At 40.7% G+C, this 12,376-nt stretch overlaps 1 long non-coding RNA gene across 1 annotated transcript in view; it reads left to right on the top strand.

Moving 5' to 3' along the window:
- LOC123952763 overlaps positions 1-12,376 on the top strand; it is a 138,390-nt gene that overhangs the window by 41,652 nt on the left and 84,362 nt on the right. The gene's annotated exons all lie outside the window — the stretch shown is intronic.

The raw sequence follows: 12,376 nt of genomic DNA, 5'->3' as shown, positions 1-12,376 counted from the left end.
CTGGGTGGTTCAGTCCATTAAGTGTATGCCTTTGGCTCAGGTCATGGTTGCAGGGTCCTGGGATCAAGTCCCACATCAGCCTCCCTGCTCAGTAGGGAGTCTGCTTCTCCCTCTACCCCTCCCCACTGCTCCTGATCTCTCTCTCTTTTGCTCTCTATCAAATAAATAAATAAAATCTTAAAAAAACCCCAGAATTTTGCAAGCAGATGTCTTGTCGAAAGCGCTAAAGACATCCATGATTTTGTTCTGTTGTTCAGGACATGTATTTTAAATGTCATTAAGGGAATCTCATTGGGACTTTTATTTTAATATCATCAAATAACTTATAAAGATAAGATCAACAGTTTATTTGCAACTAATTTCCACCTGCAGATTTCAGAGCAATATATTGACTGCTGTGATCCTGCTATAATTAATTTTTGAGAAGTCCTACCTTTGCCATAGTTTCTAAAACCAGAAAGAAAATAATTGTATAAAACTCAGTTATTTGGTAACATTATAATAATCATGCTTACTTTATGCTAAGGTTACATTATTTCATTTAATTCTTCTAATCACCCTGTGAAATAGGGATTATGAAAGGGGGCACAGTGTCCACAGTGTCCAAAGTGCCACAGGGTATGGTGGCATCTGAACACAGGCAATCAAAGTCCTCAGGCTGTGATTTAAACCATTTTACACAGTTACAGGGACTGTAACTACACCCTACTCTTAATTGTAGGCTTAGTATCTAGTACAGTAAAAAGTAAATAGGATTTTAAAACAGGTAAAATGGGGTTCTCAGCAGGATTCTAAAATTTATCTGTCTATCTATCATCTTTTTATCTATTGATCAGTCTTTTTTAGTCTGAGTTGGAGAAGAAGATTCTGAAATCAGATAGGCTGGGATTAGAAATCATAAAGGATGAGACAGAGGCCTTGCTTTCCTTCTATAATATCTTGCTTTTTCCCAGGGGAACCTTAAGAAAGTGGGTTTTATTCACTGGTTTAAGGTATGCTTTTATTATTTACCTCTCCTCCTCCTGCTGTCGATGATGAAGAAACTGTGGTTAGTGACCACAGGCCCTTTGCCCCAACCTGGAAGGAGCATGCAGTGTAAGGACAAATTCTCCAAAACAGGATTGAGAAGACTTGTGTTCAAATCCTGGCATGGACATACAATTTAATCTCTCCCCTCTCAGTTTTCTCGTCTACTTATACTCCACTTTTCTGGATGGTAAGTATTAAATAACATAGTTAAAGCATTTAGCACAGAGTAGGTACTCAATAAACTTAGGAAAATGGTTTTTTGCCCTTCCTCTCCCCTTCCTCTAGAGCCTTTCACCTCTTTCCCTGTGTTGGAGATCTAGAGCTGCCACATCCTAGTTTTGTGGTCTAGGGCAAGTTCGTTAATCTCTGTGACCTGTTAATTTCTTTTATCTATAAAATGAGGAACAAAAATATTGGCTCTGGCAACCTAGAGCAGCTTTTCACCCCTTTCTTTCTTCCTTCCTTCCTTCCTTCCTTCCTTCCTTCCTTGCTTTCTTTCACTTTCCTTTTTTCAAATCAGAAGAAAGTGCATCTATGGACTCCTTGACTAAGTCACTCTTCAGCTATGAATGAGAATGCTAATAAACAACTTAGAATTTGTTATAAACTTAATAGCAAAACACTGTACATATGTTGCCATGGGGCATATAAGATTCCTAGATTTAAATTTCTTCTTGTCTTGCTCCTGATTAAAACCTATGAATGGGGGCGCCTGGGTGGCTCAGTGGCTTAGGCCGCTGCCTTCGGCTCAGGTCATGATCTCAGGGTCCTGGGATCGAGTCCCGCATCGGGCTCTCTGCTCGGCGGGGAGCCTGCTTCCCTCTCACTCTCTCTGCTTGCCTCTCTGCCTACTTGTGGTCTCTCTCTGTCAAATAAATAAATAAAATCTTAAAAAAAAAAAAAAACAAAAAAAAAAAACACCTATGAATGGCTTCCCATTAAACTTAGAATGAAGTCTAAATTCCTTAGCAAGCCTTCATATAAGTTCCACCTTTGTCTTCAGTGTCCTCCAAAAACGCCTCTTTCTCTACCATTGTTCTTCTTAGTATTTCATATATATACACACTACATTTCTTTCTATGCAAAGGTCTTGGCTTGTGCTATCAACTTTTCTTTCTTTTCCCACCTCTCATGTCGGACAATTTCTCCAGTCTTCGAATTTCATCTTAAAAGTCACTTCCTTTAGAGAAAGGCCTCTGTCCTTCCGATCATTCTCCATCCAACTAGATCAGTTACCATCTCATCTACACTTGATAGTTGTTCATTATTTTTTTCTTCATAGCATTTGAGTCAATTTCAATTAAATCCTCTTTTGTATAATTATTTGTTTGATATTTATTCCCTTGAAAGGCATAAGGCTTGTTCACCCACATACAGGCTTGGAACATATGATTTACTCAGTACATAGGTATTGAATGAACACCAATGAATGTTTTTATGGATGATAAAGCTAAGACATGGAGAGGTTAGCTAATATATTCAGGCTCAAACAGATGACCAAGGGCAAAGGCAGCCCTTGGATCTAAGTTCATTTGATGCCAAGGCTCCTGCTTCAGTATCTTCCTTTTTGCTTGTGAGAAGAATTGATTTGTTTGAAAAGTCTAATAAAATGATAATTGAGACAAATGACATCTTTAAGCATTATCAAAAAGTGATTCCTGCTTATATCCTCTTATGAAACTGCCCCAACAAGGAGAATATATTAAAAAAAATTTTTTTAGAAGGTTACCAATATAGTGATGGTTCATAAACTGTTATCAGAGAAATATGGATAAAAGAAAACAGAAAAAATCCTGTCTAATAAAATTGCCTAATAAAATTGAGGAGATCCATAACAGTTGCTTCTGTTGTGGGAAGTAGGTAAATGGGATCATTAAATAATTCCCTGATTATAAGACCAATATTGTAGTCAGCTATGGCTTCAAAGGCTTGTTCTTCTTAAAAATTCTGTAGTAAGAATTCTGTATGGAGAATATTGCATTAGAATACACATAATAAATCATCCTGGGAAATCAGTGGTGGCCTCTCCACCCTGATCCAGCTTCCAAGTTTCAGTTCTTACCTCATCAATTGTGATTGTGATCAAGGGTGATTACATTCATTTGTCAATAGGGCTGCCATAAACAAGTGTCACAGACTGAATGACTTAAATAAAATAAATTTATTTTATCATGGTCCTAGAGGCTAGAGATCAAGCTGTTAGCAGGATTACACTCTTCTGAGACCTCTGCCCTTGGCTTGTAGATAACCATCTCTTCCTTGTATCTTAATATGGTCTTTCCTGTGTATGTGAGCGCACGCGCGCGCGCGCGTGTGTGTGTGTGTGTGTGTGGCTTAGTCTCCTTTTTTTTTTTAATTAGTGACACCAGTCATACTGGAGTAGGACCTACTTGCATGACCTCATTTTACTTTAGTTACCTTTTAAATTATAATTTAATAATAATTAAATAATTTAATATTTTCCCAAATAGTCACATTCTGAGATACTGGGAGTTAGGGCTCCAGCATATGAATTTTGGGGAGAAAATCTAGCCCATAATAGTGATATTCAGAATACTTAGCCCATGGGACAGAGGTACAGACCTATTGGAAGAGATGCTGGGCATAGTTTGGGCAAGGTACTGAGGGCCCTCTGCTGTACTTTAGTTGCAGGAATGTAAGACATGAGGGGATATGATCCACTGTGGAAAGAGACCTGGGAGATTAGGAGTAGTGGCTCTTTAACAACCAGTAGAGACATATCTCAATGTTTTAACACCAAATATGGCATTTTGGGACCAACCATCTGAATGTCTGTCTTGGACACATAGGAGGCATTTCACCATCCATTTTGAGTGCATTAAGTACAGTCTTACTTTCTTGGAATCATTGCTAAAGTTGAGCTTCTGTATTAAGCAGGATGGGGAAGAGATCCCAGATGTGTGATACACTCCAATTATGAGCAGGAAGAGTGTGGGGCTTCTCTTCAACTTACCAGGGTTTTAATTATGTTCTTTTAGACACTACTTGGTGGTAGATGGGGTAGGGATGAGAGAAATGGTCACTGAAAGGCAGTGAGCAGGGGAGTGACCTCAAAGGAGCTTGCAGAAAACTGGGATGTGTGGACAAGGTGGGAGAGGCAGGAGACTAGGACCCAGTTCACCAGTTAAGATGCTCTAACAAGGACCCAGGAATGGGTGGGTAAAGGCCTCAATTAGAGAGGGTGCAGTGGGAATGGAAAGGAAGATGGTTGGAGAGAGGGAGAATGTGGAGAGTTTGTGAGAAGTGTAATTCATTCCAGTGCCCACTTTCAGCTCTCCTGGTAGAGGGAAGAGCTTCCCACTGCTGGTTCTCAGGTAGTCCCAGCAGCCACAACTACCAATACTGTACTTTTCCTTGTGTCAGTTTCATGAGGGGAAACTGATGTTAAGGCTTGTTTGGCCTTTCTAAGGCCCAGCAAGGGAGAAGATGCTTCATAGAGAGCCTTGAAAGTGACAGAAGCATGAAAGAGACTTCTTTCTTACATTAGTTGTTTTTAGACAAGATTGGACGTGTTCAGGGTGATGTGGCCCTAGACCGTTGGTTGCTTTCAAGTCTGAGAGTTATAAATGGGTTTAGGAAGTTAAGGCTGGTGCCACAGGGGGAGATGGTCAAATTCTGAACTAGGCAGGGGCTCTGGGTCAGCATCTGTATGCTGATATGAGGTCCATATGGACAAACATTTAAAAACCATTGTTATCTAGTATCATATGCATCAAAATGAAGTAAATTAAAGGAAAATGTAAAGTAAACTGTACAGGCAATATGTAGACATGGCAAAATCTTGAAGGTGGTATGCAAATCACTGAAGTTTGGGAAACACTGATGTGGAGGAATGACTATCAAATAAATTTAACAGGACTTGGAGTCGGGAAATCTGGATTCAGATCATGACCATGCCATTTACCAATGGTAAGTGTTTACCTCGGTGGTAAAAAGGGAAAAGCATTCCCAAATCAGCTTAATCTCCTAGTCTTGCCATGAGTTCTCATTGACTCTTAGTTGTTTACTCATTCAACAAACTTGATCAGATCTGTACTACATGGAGGTAAAGAAAAAAAAAACACTGTGTAGTTAAAATCAGTTATTGCTAGAGGGAGAAATAAGCTTTTGAATTTTTTTGCATGGTGATCTGGCATTTAAATTTAAACTCTCAAGGGCAGCCCTCTTTTATCTCAAAAGATAACTAGATTAGGTTTAAAATGAGAGGGGCGCCTAGGTGGCTCAGTCGGTTAAGCATCTGTCTTCGGCTTGTGTCACAGTCCCAGGTTCCCGGAGTGGAGCCCCACACTGGGCTCCCTGCCCAGTGTGGAGTCTGCTTCTCCTCTTCCTTCCCACTCACTCGTGCTCTCTCTCTCTCTGTCTCTCTCAAATAAATAAATAAAATATTTTTTAAAATTAAAATGAGATATTTCATTTCTCCACAAATATGACAATAAAGTGAGTGTTAGCGGGTGAGAACACTTAAATCAGAAACAGAAGTTACCAGTTTTCATTTAGCAACTTGAACACATAGAAAATCCACCTTTAACCCGCTCTTGCTTTTTATACAGTGCTGGGAATACACGTGACACCTTGCAAAGTGAAAGTAGAAATGACAAGGTCCTTTCCCAGAGGAGCTCAGACCTAAACACTGTTGAACAAGTTGACACAGCACTGTAGTGGAGTGCATAACTGATATGATGGGAGAAGTCAGGCTAGGGCTCTGGTCTGAAGATGTAGGAAATGAGTCATTCAAAGCCATGGGGTTCAGGACTGAGAAAACAGAAGGAAAAGTTGCTCCAGATATTTCAGTGGGTTGAAATAATAAACGTGGGGCAAAAGGACTCACATAGAAGTGTCAAGTGTGCTCACCAACAAGTGGCCCAAAAAGAACCCACTGAATATAATTTCCTTTATTCCTTGTCATTTGCCAGTAGCTCTTGGAAATGTCTCTTCCTAATCTGCCCCGTGAATACACTGTTTTGTCTTTGTCTATGTACAGACAAAGTATGGGCAGCTGGCTATATTTTCAGGGACGTGGGGTCAATTTGACAGGAGAGACCATACTGAGGGGGGGTAGTGTTCAAGTTCATCCCGTGTTGGCTGTGAATCAACAAGTGTTATAAAAAACAGAAAGTTATCTAAATCCCATGACTGTTCATGACATTGACCATGCAGCCTGGCATGCTAATGGGACTGTCACTGTGGACCCTGTCTATACCACCTTCACTCTGTGTTCACCCTGCTGGGACCGGAGATGGTAGTGAGATCATCATGGTGTCCTTTCTGCTAGGGCTCTGGCTCTTCTAGCTTTCTGCTACTTTGAGTCATAATAGTCACCATCAAAGTTAACGTTTGAGGAGCACCTAGTCTTTGCCAGGCAGTGTTTGAAGCACTTCGCGTATAATACCTCCTTGGTCCCTCCTAACCAGTAGTAGCAGAAAACTCCACTTTACCGCTGAGGAAGTGGAGACTCAGAAAAGTGAAGTGGTTCCCTCAAGATCACTTAGCTAGTAAGTGGTAGAGGAGGGATTCGAACCCAGGTTTTCTTGCCCTGGCCCTTCTTCTTAACCACTTCACCACTACCACTTCGGCAGGCCTCACTGAAGCTGGGAGAAGGTAAGAGGGTGGCAATCAGGATCTTAGAAAGAAACTCCTAGCCTCATCCCCTCTCAGCCCCCATCTCCAGAAAGAATCCCCCGAACCTCCTCTTAACAAGTTGTTCCTTTGCTTCTCCTCAGACGCTACCAGTGACCTGGAACTTGGTGCCACAGGAGGCAGCCTCGTCCATTTTTAGATAGCGCTAATTGTTATCCAGCTATTCCATATTTTGAGCGTAAATAATTTCTCTTCCTACCTTCACCTACTTGTCCTAGTTCTGTTTCCTGGAGCTCCACCAACTAAGAGTGTTCTTTCTTCTGATGGATGGACCTTTAAATATTTGAAGATCTGAGGGATCTGGGAACTGTCTCCTGCTCCACCCCAACCCCATCTTCCTACCTACAGCAGAAATGCAGAATTTTATTCTCTGAATGTGATAGAGCTTTGCGTTCCTTTGTGTAAGTAGCTAATTATTTGTCGTCTTCATCCGGAAGGATTTGGTCATACACATGCAAGTCTAGCTCTAGGTTAGGGTTTGTTTGACTGGAATAGCTGCCACACCTCTTGCATTTTTCATATTTGATTATTTGGCCTCATTCACTCAGCACACCGGCTTCTTACATGGCCCTGGTCAGGCCTTGGTGTTAAACCATTAAGACAAATCATTGATCTCTTCACAACTTAACAACGATAGGAGAGGAACACATGATAGTGAAAAACTAGTTCTGTGAAGATGGAGGGCTACCATGTAGAGAAAAAAAGAGGATATGAGTTGATTTGAGATATCAGGAGGGAGGACCTTGGAAGAGGTAAAGGGGCTCCTGGTGTGGATTGGGTGAGGAGTGAAGTGCTGGACACTTGTAAGGACAGATTGACTGATGGCAAAATAATAAACAAAAATAACTTTGGCAGTGACTTATGGTATTTCTGGTTGTATTTGAGGAAGGTAAAGATTACAGAGTATATAGGAGGACTTTTTTTTTTTTTTAAGACTTTATTTATTCATTTGACAGAGAGAGATCACAAGTAGGCAGGGAGGCAGGCAGAGAGAGAGAGGAGGAAGCAGGCTCCCTGCAGAGCAGAGAGCCCGATGCGGGGCTCGATCCCAGGACCCTGAGACCATGACCTGAGCCGAAGGCAGTGGCTTAATCCACTGAGCCACCCAGGTGCCCCGATATGATTTTTTTTTAAAGATTTTATTTATTCATATGACAGAGATCACAAGTAGGCAGAGGCAGGTAGAGAGAGAGGGGGAAGCAGGCTCCCCACTGAGCAGAGAGCCCTGATGCAGGCCTTGATCCCAGGACCCTGGGATCATGACCTGAGCTGAAGGCAGAGGCTTAACCCACTGAACCACCCAGGCGCCCCGATTTTTTTTTTTTAATTAGGAATTATAACTGGCTATACAAAATGTGAGCTTGGCAGTTGTCTGTATAATATTACATTTTTGGTAGAAATTTCCAGGGGACCCAAGGACTTCTGTGTTTTAGTGAAACAGTTGAATTTTACAAAGAATATTGCCTCTTCAGGAAAGCTTTGTTACTGGAACTGATACCCTTTGGCTTGAGAACAAGGCTCCTCCCCTTCCACTGGGGAGTCTCTGTTGCGTGTTGGAACGTGAATTGGCCCAGCTTGCGTAGGTCACTAAGCTGTTACACGATTGTGGGGAAGACTTCCTCTTTTGAGACCTCTGTTTCCTCATCTGTGAAGTGAGGGAGGTAGACTAAGGTTCTTTCCAGCTCAGAGGATCCGAGGTTCTTATTTTAATGTAGTGGTTTCCTGATATATAAAGGTCTAGTATGGGCACAATTCACCCATTTCTCCTTGTGACATCCACCATGTTACTGATTAAATTATCCGTTGCAATTTTCATGCCCTTTGCCAGAGGAATTATACATTCATATCCTTGCTGGGCCCTTAGGATGGACAAAGTATATTTACCTGCCCCTTAGCTTTAGGTTTGGTTTAGTGCTTTGACTAGTGAATTATTAGCAGATGTGACTAAGCAAAGGTTTGAAATATGCCTGCATATGTCTTGGGTGCTGGTCCAAGAGGGATGTGGGAAATTGATCCTACACAGACCAGCCTTAGACAAATGCACAGCTTAGCGCCAGCCCAGTGTACAGCAGCTGAATCCCTAACAGGTGTTAAATGCTTTATGATTTGTTTGTTTGTTTGTTTTGCTACTGAGATTTTGTAGTTGCTTGTTTTGCAGGGTTAATTAATCATGAACGTAAGACATACTCAACGTGTGACCTGACCTAAATCTTTGTTCTCAAAGGACATCACACACTTGCTCTTTCCAAATCTTGTTGAATGTTGATATTCTTTTATTTATGTGTGTGGTCTATGACTTATTTGTATACATTTTCATCAAGGCCTAATGCCCTTTAGTGGCCAACTTTTTAGGTTGGTTTGGATTTTTGTTTCACAGAGATGCCTGTCATTCCAGATGGTTTTGTCATTCAACCTATTTATTATACTTATGAGGGGAATCCCAAGCCTCAGAGTTGAACTGACCCTTATTATTTTTGTCAGCTACCTGAATGTGGGATTATGATTGAAATACAAAGAGTCAGAGCCATTGAACTGTGGACTCCTTGCTCTCAAGACGGACTCCTCGTTCTCATCCACCAACTTCATCTGAAATGCTTAACTAGCTGGCATTTATTTACTGCTGCCCATCGCAGGGCGGGGGGTGGTAACGGGGGAAGGACCGCAGCACAGAAACAGTGGTGTCAGCAATCTTTGGGGCTTAAGAGTCTTTAGAATTAATGGATTCTTTTCTACCATGCTGTGTTCCAAAATTAATCTGGTTTCTGCCTGCCATGAACTGACACAGATTGTTGTTATATGGTTATTTAAGGCACAGAATTTACCATCCACAATTAGGCTTTCGCCCGCTCTTCCATTATAAGATCAAACAAAGTAATCCCCTGTTTATATCCTCGAAAGCTGTGGGCTGAGATGCCCATTAGCCCTCTCATACTTGCTTTTCTGCCCAACTGCTACTGGCTCTTTTGGAATTTGATGGATTCACCCTGTGTCCCCAACACATCATTATGCTTGCTTAAGGAGAAGTGAATTAAATTTAAACACAGTCTCATATAACTTGAAGAACGAAAATTCACGCTGTGGTCATCTCTAGTTCCTTTAGAAGAACTCCGTTGCATCACATCTGTCATGTTATGTGATCACTTTCCCTTGTAACTATTCTGCAAGCTTTCCAAGCTCAAACCCAGAGCATTTAGTCGTCGTGGTTGAGGTAACCAAAAACAAAAACAAAAACAAAAAAAAAAACCCAAAAGACAAAAACGGGGATGGTAGGGACTTTATGGTGAAACTAATCAAGGAAAAAGCATTTTGTTCAAACCTAGGTTTTGAGCTTGTGTTTTCTTTGATAAGAAGAAAGAGATTTTTACTCTGTAGGTGGTAGTGATGCTGTTTCTTTCCCAGGTATGACAAGACATTTCTTGTGTACGTAGGGAGTGGTTCCAGATGGAAAGCGGGAGAGAAACAAGGCACTTAGGCCTTTTCAGGGGGTAGAGGAACACTTGTCCGGATCACCTTGGGGCTCACGTACATTGAGTGTGTCTCTTGCAACATTACCTGTTGTTGGAATGACACAGCGAATGTTCTAGTCAAATAATGCAACAGAAACAGAAAACCTGCCTCATGGAAATGGGACTATAGCATGGAATCTTCAAAACCTGTTTTACAGTTTATTAGGCACTTTCACATACATTAGCGCATCCATTTCTCAAAATAACCCTGTAAGTATAGTTATTATTATACCCACATGTCAAGCATCGTGTTCTTGGTTAGTTGTATCTCACGATTAATCTTCACTCCACATTTATATGTATTTCTGCTTTCAGATCAGAAACTACTTAGAGGACAGAGTTTTAGGTTTTTTAATTTTTTAGATATACCTATGAAGGACCTATCACATTATGATGATGAAGACGTTCTAGCTCACAGGTTAAGGGATTTGCCAAGATCCACAAGTGGTGAATGGCAGACTCAGAGATTAAAATACTTGATAATTGCCGAGGCCGATACTCTTTCCACTACATGATAACCATTTTCCTATGCTACTTGTAAACTCCTACATTTTTTTTTTACATTCTGCCTAGCATTTTATGTTTTTTGTATGTTCTATTATACTCTATGATTTATATTATATTCATGTATGTAGCATGTAGCTACCTTAGTAATTTGGCCTGAAGATTTTAGCAGTATTCCATTTGCCCCTGTGTAGGCACTCCCTCGGTATATAAAGGAAACAAAGGAACCCTTAGGATCTTCCTATCAGGTTGGGGAAAGACAAAGAGTAGAGAAGATTCCTATGTGTGTGATCCTTTAGCTTAAGTGTTATGAGCATTCTCAATATTACGCAGCTGTAACTGAAACAAGATTCCCTTGTCTTCTCCTCCCAAGTTCCCCCAAAGCAGTGTTTTCAGGTATCACTCTGCCTGTTGTCCCCTGCTCCCAGGCATTGTGTTGTGGGGGGCTGAGTGAAGGAGCCCTTCCAACATGAAGAGTTTTGCCAATGAAGTTCTTTCCCTAAATTTTGCAAAGAAAAACAATAGGGAAGATTTCCTAATCTGGCTCTCGTTTCTCTCCTAAATGGGGAACTGAATCATTCTAAGTAGTATATAAAATTAATTACAGTTGGCCGAGTGTCGCCAAGCTTGTGGAGTCTCAGGGACTGGTGGGGGGGGGGTTAGTTTTTGCCTTCTACAGTCATATTTTTCCACAAATATGTCTAAAAAATACCCATGAGCTATTTTTGTTCGCACTCAGCATGGCTTTGTTGTGGGACCCGAGGAAACTGACTTTACTAGGACTGATTTTCCCTATAATGAATGCAGCTATAAATGCTGATAGATCTCAGCTAATGCTGCATTTGAGAGCCCGATACCAGAGAGGAATATCTAATTTAAAGTCCATTTACCCTTATTTCAAAAACATTCTTTTGGTGGTTCTTTTAAATAGCAATCTTTCCTAGTATATGTCAGCCTTTGCTGAGAGAGAGAGATGTTATGGAGGAATTATCCATAATTATGTCACTATTTATCTGCCAAGTATCTGTCAACAAGTGAACTTAAGAATTAAGAACCGTTGGCCACAAAAGGTGTTGTGAAAATGTGAAATCATCTATGAAAATGTATTTGTCAAGCATGATCTGTGATTTAACTTACCAGTATTTGATTTATACCTAACACCTCAAGAATACTTACTTAAATACAAGCTTAATGATAAAGGGTTAGACTTTTGGGGTTGGAAGATATTATGCGAAGTCACAGTATGTAAGAATATTTAATATTACGGGAATAAGAATGGAGAATTTTCAGTATGTGCTTCCCAGTCTGTCAATGTCTTATCCGTAGAGGCTGGAGTGTGGTACAGTATTGACGAGCCTGGGTGCTGAGCCAGCTTGGTGAGTTTGTGTTCTGCTTTTTGCTCTTCTGAGTAGCTGTGTGAACTTTGGTCAACTTGCTTAACTCCCCTTGCCTCAGTAAAATAGGGATCTCATTAATATCTACCCTTAGAATTATTCTGATGATCTAAAAAAGTAATGCATGTAGAACAGTGCCTGGCATAGACTGAGAGCCCAATAATTCCAACTATTTTGTGTATTTAGAGATAATTTAACTAAAAGGGAAATATTTGGTCTCCAAAAGACCAAAGGTCTTTACCTATTTGTTTATTGAAATATACTAGAAATGGTTCTATCTAGTGT

This window comes from Meles meles, chromosome 11, assembly GCF_922984935.1.
Source record: "Meles meles chromosome 11, mMelMel3.1 paternal haplotype, whole genome shotgun sequence".
Classification (NCBI taxonomy): domain Eukaryota; kingdom Metazoa; phylum Chordata; class Mammalia; order Carnivora; family Mustelidae; genus Meles; species Meles meles.
The sequence above is the reverse complement of the archived record's forward strand: the minus strand, read 5'-3'. Positions and strand labels throughout refer to the sequence as shown.